Consider the following 8306-nt stretch of genomic DNA (forward strand, 5'->3'; position numbering starts at 1 on the left):
TGCTCATGGAGACTTAATAAAGGGGGCTGTCCACTGGAACAGAGACACAACAAACATGTGAGGACTTCAAGGGGTGTATCTCGAGTCATTCTGCAAGAAGGTACTGGTATTTTCTAGCCTGAGATTTAAGAGCGCTTGCCTTCAAATCTTTGCCTAAAGTGTTTGGTATTTTCTTGTTTGCTCTTGTCACCTTTGCCAGAAGAGCTGAGACTGCTCAGAAAAAGGCATATAAAACAAGACAGGCTGGGTAGGACTGTCATTACACAACCAGGAGAGTGCTTCACATGAAAGTCCTTGTGGAGACTGCTACACACAGAGAGAATAATATGCCTGCTACTGCAGGCAGTCATTTGTGATCTTCATAAAATGATTGCTCTCTTAAAATCAGTTAGATTTTTATCTTCCTTCCACGTATTGCTGCTGTTTGGTAGGCTAGCCTAAATGTATTTAGCACTACTTTATTATTAGCTTGTTCCTGTGCCCAAACTGTCCTCTTTAGATTACTTCTCTCCTACCTTTCTGTTTTTCCTGCATACTTAAAAAGCAGTGAAATCCCCCTCCACTTTTGATGGCTAAGCCTAGTAAGCTCTCTATTTTGTTGTTTTCAGCATCATAGAGCCATTCTTCATGTACAGTTTGCATCTCCCTTGAATTGGGGTCACCATAATTATTCATTTCTGGAGAAGACTGGTCCAAGGACATTAATAAAGAATAGAGCTGTCATAGTATGTGAATCACCTGGATGAATCCTCCTCCCAGGAAATCACGAGCCTTCACTGTGAAGTGGAGCTCAGAAACTCCACCTTCATTCCAGTATTTGAGGAATAGGAAAACCACCTTCTACATGCACACTGTTCATCGAGTGACACCTCAGTTACACTAAACAAAACAGTAATAAATTTATTTGTGAAACTCAAGTATGCAAGTTAAATTCCCCTCAGTTCAAGAAGGACAGGGAACTGCTGGAGAGAGTCCAGCGTAGGGCTACAAAGATGATCAAGGGAGTGGAGCATCTCCCTTATGAGGAGTGGCTGGGGGGGCTGGGGCTCTTTAGTTTGCAGAAGAGGAGACTGAGGGGAGACCTCATTCATGTTTATAAGTATTTAAAGGGTGAGTGTCACGAGGATGGAGCCAGGCTCTTCTCGGTGACAAACAGTGATAGGACAAGGGGTAACGGACACAAGCTGGAACACAGGAGGTTCCACTTAAATTTGAGAAGAAACTTCTTCTCAGTGAGGGTGACAGAGCACTGGAACAGGCTGCCCAGAGAGGTTGTGGAGTCTCCTTCTCTGGAGACATTCAAAACCCGCCTGGACGCCTTCCTGTGTAACCTCATCTAGGTGTTCCTGCTCCGGCAGGGGGATTGGACTGGATGAGCTTTTGAGGTCCCTTCCAATCCCTAACGTTCTGTGATTCTGTGGTTCTGTGAAATTCAGTTTATAATTCCACAATTCCGACCTTGCATCAAAGTGTTGAAAAAACATTTAGATCATTAAAGCCTACTTTGCATTATTCAAAACAAATTTTTGCTTCATCTTACTGCAAGAAAATGGGTACTTTAGGGTGTTCAGGCTAAAAGTTGTATAGATGATGTGACTGAGAGCAAGAAGAACTTAGGAAGAAAATGCCTTTATGATTCCTAGCTTCCACTTCAATCTATGATCTTTAAGCATTGGTTTAAAACAGTAGAAGACTTTACTTGATTGATGATGGTTTGGTAAAGGTATAATAGTTACTCTGCTTAAGTTTTGGGTTTAATGTGTGAAATTTACATATTTAAGCTCTTCAAAAATATCATCTATACAGAGTTTTTACTTTGTTTATAACTGAGGTGTTATTTCACTTCAAGCAAGTTATTTCATCACTAGGAATCTGGTTTAGAATTGTTTAGCCCTAAGTTAAAAATGTTAGTTTCAGTTTGTTATCTAACTTACACTGGACATAACAGAGTTTCTATTTAACAATACATGGGATGCCCTGCCCAGGTTAGGACTGAAAAAGCCTGTTTTGGTAACAAATCTGTGATAGATCTCTTGTTAAGTGAACAGCTTCTCTCTTAAACATCACAACAGCCCAGCTTCATGTCAGTTCTTGGTACTAGGAACAACATATCTAGGAGTGTAATTTCCTTAGCTGCTTTATAACTGTAGTTATTCTGAGTTATAATAAACCCTGCAAAAGTAACCAGCTTAATGAATTCACTAGTCTTTCTCAGATACTGCTTAAAACACTCATCTCACAAAGCTCCAGAGAGGTAAAGTAGGTGCTTATGGTTTCAGTAGATCAGTGGCAGCACTGGGAACTGAGGATTTCCCACCTCTCCGGATCCTTTTCTAACTTGTTGACCCTCAGTCAGAAACTTTATTCCATGCACCGTAATTACACTGACGGTCAGATATTTTTCCACCATCTGCACAGACATTATGCAGCCAGGTGAAGATTTTTCGTTCTGTTTTTAATGTAAGACGTTAATAATGCTTGGGGCACTTGGGCCTTGCTCACTGAGTAACTCTCACCTCTCACCTCACCTTGATTAATGTTAGGTAATTTAGTCTCCAGTTTCCAATAACCACTGTAGCATTACAGTGCAACGCAACACACCTTGGCTTACCTGCTGTCAGTCTTTGGTAATGCTGCCCAGCATTTCCAAAAACTTGCCGTTCGCCTTCATCTGTGCTTGAAAGCACTGCAGCTGCATTATGAACACTGGTGAATTAAACCTCCCAAACTATGGCAGGACGATTTCTGTAGCGAGCCTGATGAGAATGTGCAAAAGGTCCTGGATTTTTGTTACGCTCAAAAGTCCATAGGTGTCCTTAGAAGCCTCACTGTAGGCATCAGTTTTTGAAGCAACATAGACCTGTGAAAACAGAGGTGTTGCACTGTGACTAGTCTGTAACTAGGTCATCTGCTGTAGCTTTCATAATGTCCCTGTGCTCCACAGGGCGTATGTGGCAGTCACTAAACAGTCCTTGCCATTTTAAGTACGTAAGAACCTGACTGTTGCTGTATCTGCTCAACACTGTAAACCTCTTTTCTGGGCTTATTAATGTGTGCGAGTCTTGCCACTGACATTGCTGCTGCTGAAGTACTTATGAAGTACATAACAAAAATACCAACAGTGTACCCACGCTGTGACAGAGTCACTGTCTTATTTTACTGAGTCTCTCAGGAAGAAGAGGGACCGCAGGAGGGTCAGAGCTGGCATTGCAAGCCGACAGGCTTCCTAAGCCCTTTCATATAACCTTGGTCCTTCACAAAGAAAGAAGAGTGAGAATGAAAGGAGGGAGTGAAATGAAATAAAACTTTCCTGGAAACGTGAATGCCTTTTGCCCAGGAGATGGCGAGCTTGGTCTCCCATTTCTGTTCTCTCAGCAGTTCCTAGTCGGAAAGCAGCAGTTGGGGCTTCTCAGAAGCTGAGAGCAATCGAGTGCCTGCAATGGCCCAAACAGAACCATTCACTTTAGCAGCAAAGCAGAAAGGGGATATTCTTATTCACTGGTTAGCAGAAGGTCTCTTGTCTGCTAACATGTCTGTGGGTTGAGGCAGCTGAGCACATTTTCGGGGAAGCTGGCAGAGGTGGTAGTAGCAGACGGTTCTCTGCAGAGTGCCTCATTTAAGAAGTAGGAGCCCTTCCTTTTTTTTGTTGCCAGGTTGCATGCAAATTCCTCCAGGGGCAGCTTTGACACCTGTAAGGGGAAGAACAGCGTTGTATTTAAAGGGGTGCTGACAACTTGCAGTATTTCCAAACCGGTCTGTCTCAGACTGTGCCAGTTTTGCATAGATTTGTCTTTAAATAGTGGTGAGCAGAGCACTGTAAAAAGGGAAGGAAGTAAGATAAGGGGAGAGAGAGTTTCTTCTCTCCCAAGCATCTTACAAACCAGTTTTAAACAGTGCACTAAGCACAGTGGCATCCTATACATTTATCTCTGTTCTCCATGTATATACAAATTGTTTTGCTGCTGCTGTTAATACAAGGCCTGAGATGAAAGGATTCCTTCTGCTTGCTGACCTTTCTGCACCCCTAGCTCCCCAGAGGCATCATCTTGCCAGTCAGAGAGGAAGTGCTAATGCACTCCAACAACACTGACATGCCACAAAGTGTTGTCAAATATGCAAAGTAAACACTCTGAACAGAGACAGTTAAATAGTATTCAGTTTGCATCCTCACTCTCTTCTAGTTCCTGCTGTTGTAAAAGGCTGGTTTGGAACAATAGTAGGTATAGCTGCTGCTTTTTTTCCCCCTCTAAGGAAGACAATTTTTCAAGTTGACAGCATCCCTTTATGCTGATGAGATGGTGAAGGCTGAGTGCCAACTAGCAGCAGAAATATAATAGCAGCCATTAGAACTGTTAGCTGGAGCCTGCCAGTGGTTCTGCTTGTAATTTGGGGGGTTATAACTCAGTCATGCAAATAAGATGCGAGAGAAACTTTACATTGTCAATTTGGACCTTGCAGTGGGCTTTTTATTTTCCTTCAAAAAAATAAATACCAAGTTTGCTTTGACACTCTGAACCATGCTGTCAGGAGGAGATGAGAAACCTAAGTTTAATGAGACGATTGCAGTATACCAGTGCCTGGCCTTTGCACTGAGAGGGAACTGGGCTAATTGGAAATGTTGACATCTTTACAACTCTGTCAGTGACTGAAGGTCCAGGGGTGTCCAAACCTCCATTCTGTATCAGTAAGTCTTGAGGCAAATGTCCTCATCACTTACTTCCAAACAAAGCACCATAGAAATTAGCAAAGCTCTCTGAGCTGTGGCCCTGCTCCACACAGCAGCAGGGCTCAGCCCACATAAAGTTCACTGCAGATTTATGACCAGAATCCGTAAATTATGCACTGTCTGAAGTATTTTGATTCATTAGTGCCTTGTGGCATTTAGGCTTTGGTATCTCATTCCCAAGCCTGTTTCTGCATTGATCTCATTTTATATGCCCACATAGAGACGTGACCCTTACTTCTGAGCCACAGAGATGATGGAGGGAGTGGAGCATCTCCCCTACGAAGACCGGCTGAGGGAGCTGGGTCTCTTTAGCTTGGAGCAGAGGAGACTGAGGAGTGACCTCATTAATGTTTATAAATTTGTAAAGGGCAGTGTCAGGAGGAAGGAGCCAGGCTCTTCTCAGCGACAGCCAACGACAGGACAAGGGGCAATGGGAGAAAGCTGGAGCATAGGAGGTTCAATCTGAACAGGAGGAAAAACTTTTTCACTGTTAGGGTGCCAGAGCACTGAACAGGCTGCCCAGAGAGGTTGTGGAGTCTCCTTCTCTGCAGACATTCAAAACCTGCCCGGACGTGTTCCTGTGTGACCTGGTCTGGGTGTTCCTGCTCTGGCAGGGGGATTGGACTGGATGAGCTTTCGAGGTCCCTTCCAACTCCTAAGATTCTGTGATTCTGTGATTCTGATTGTTATTTTTTTTAATCTGCTAATAACCATCAGTATTATTCCATGCTTTACTAAACCAGAATGGGAGAAAGTAATGGATAATTGGAAAGGTTGAACTGGATGTTGACGGACAGCTGAAGTTCTTTTGTAAAGATGCATCCGGTGACAAATAAATAATCAGAAGATCAGAATGAAGTCAAAGAAACAGAAAAGCTTGACTGAGTGCACTGCGTAACTGGAAGTTGTGAGAAGTGCATTTAGAGACAACTTTTATTTTTTCTCCTTTCTGAAAAGGGCAGCATGGAAGTATGCTTGGCCATTGGTGTCTCAGGACGTTTTCCTTTTCCTGGGCATAGGTGGTGGACTTCAGACACCACTATCACTCTTATCTACCACATCAGCCCTGTAAGCAATCTTATTTACAGTTTCTACTCAGTGCTTTTCAGTGACCTCACTTCTCCCTTCAGTGCTATCTTAGAAGTTCTGGCTAATATTAAAGGCGCTAAAATAGACATGTTCAAAGAGACCGTTGTAGATGCGGCAACATAGATCTCAATAAAGCAAAGACCTTTTAAATGAAATAAAAGCCAGATACATTTTTGCCTTGTGCTCAGGCAAGAAACAAACTAAAAACCTTTCCTATGCTTTCAAAAAATAAAATAAAATAGCTAAGCAAGAAATCTGACCAAGATGCACCTCTACATTTCCTTTTTCTTGAATAATTCTGTAGCTTATGCACTCTCGTCCTCCACCCCAGAGCAGACTGCGCTCTGGCAGCGAAAGAACACCATCCTGCTTCAAGAATTTGATAGTAATAAATAAGAAGTACAAAAAAAACCCCTGCATGGAGTGTCTTAATGCCTCTGTTGAAGCAATGAAGGGAGCTATGAAGTCTGCGAGTAACTGAAAATGAACTTGACTTTCAGGTGATGAAATTCAATTCATTGGTAATTCTCTAGAGAGGGGGGAAAAGCTTTGGAGATGATCACTGCATACAAAATAAATATCCTGGTCACTAATATCACCACAGTACAGGCAGCTTGTTCTCATGAGCAGGGTTCTGGGGAAAGAGACTCATCTAGCATAGGGCTGCCTGAACAGTAGGCACTGGTGCAGCTCTGGGGCAGAGCCTGCATTTGCTTAGACCTCTGCACACCCTACGAGAAGTCAAAGCTCTCACAGCTCCTTGGCTGCTGAAATAGAGGGCCAGGAGAGCAGCTGCAGCTCTCCAGGGTGGTTGGCCGTGTCCCACCCTGGGCAGTGGGACTGGGTTTGGCCCTTATGGCAGAACTGGAGGCCTTGATACCACCTCTGAGACCCCAGTAAAACTGGAGCAGGTCACCTGGGTGGAGGTGAGACTGAGGCCTGGGAATGCAGGTGTCTGAACTGCATGCTTGTCTCTGCTGTGACTCTTGAGCATCCCACTTGACCTCTCTCTCCTGCCTAGCATATAGAGAGCTAGATTACACCTGTTCTGGGTGAGATGGGACAATTAACCAATCCTCTGGGCATTAATCTTCTTGAAATATGTAGGCAAAGGAAATTAGAAGTGTACTAAGCATATTGTCAAGAAAAGAATATGTCAATGCCAGAGTATTGTGTTTCCTAGACTGAAATGATTTTCTGCTGCCTACAGAGAAAACAATGTTTTGCAGAATTTATCACTCTCCAGTTCCTCAGGAGCACAGTGCCGCACAGCTTTAAAAACACAACAGCGTTCGACTCCTGGACTAAAACCTGGATCACTGTTACAGTGCTCTTCAAAGGATTGCATCCTGCTGGGGTTTATAGCTGAAAGCAAGTCTTCACCTCTCCCTGACCCACTGTAAAAGTTTGTCCTTCTACCTCATTCATATGAAAGGCTGCAGAAGGAAGCTGTGAATGAAGGCCACAATGAAAGAGCAGCTCATCTGCTTGTTTCGAAAGCAGCCCTTTTGCTTTGTCTCAGTTTCAGACCTTCCATGTAAACTGGCAGCTATCAAGATGATTCCCTGGAGATGTCTCCTTCCCTTCTCGGCCTCTGCAGCCACATCCTGTCCCTTAGCCTTGTCTCCTTTCATACAGCTTTGACAGGGGAGATGAATTTTCTGAACACAAGGAAGAAATGTCGTGTCTTTAAGCTCCCTGCTGTCTGTGTGATGCACGTGCCCGTGCAGAGCCGGGCACTGCTGAATGAATCAGAGCTGAATGACTCTGATTGACTCACTGACACAAATTTCATTTCACAGCTAGCTTCCTGTTGCCCAGCGTGCTTTGTTTTTGTCATAGTTTCCTGGTTTCCAGCCATATGCTGTAAGATTTGCTACAGAATAAATATGGCCTTTGAGGGCAGTGTAGCCTCAGCAGGCAGCTAGGAGGGTCTGCACAGCTTGCAGATGTCAGCGATATCTCATGGGTGGAGTGATGTATCACTCAAATAAACCTGAGATGAAGCAGATGCAGGGGACAGGGAAGGGGCCTAAAAAGGCTTCGGTCCTGAGTGAAATATAAACACAGTTTTGGAGGTTTTTTTTTAGCTGAGATCAACCAGAAACTGGGGTTTTTAGCTTTGATCACTCAGAGGTGATTGTCATTTATTGCCTTATTAACCCACTTTTATTACAGCATTTGCGATGTTTAGACAGCCCACACCCGGCAGAGAAATGCCTGCAATGAACTAGTTATGTCCAGGCGTTGTTCTTTATTAGGGCTGGTCTGCAAAGAGGTTTATGGGTCCATTATGACCCCCTTGAGATCTGCTTACACAGAAAATGTCACAAGCTCTTTTGTAGTCATAACCCAGCCCCTCAGCCAGCGTTTCTGCCGTTCTCCCTCCCCTCGCACTCCTCAGGAGCCCTCTGAATGCATCACCAAAAAGATCACTGGGCTGCAGAGTCCCTATCATTACACACAGCTACTGCATAGTCACGCAGTCCTA

Source organism: Mesitornis unicolor, unplaced genomic scaffold, assembly GCF_000695765.1.
Source record: "Mesitornis unicolor isolate BGI_N332 unplaced genomic scaffold, ASM69576v1 scaffold16718, whole genome shotgun sequence".
Lineage (NCBI taxonomy): Eukaryota > Metazoa > Chordata > Aves > Mesitornithiformes > Mesitornithidae > Mesitornis > Mesitornis unicolor.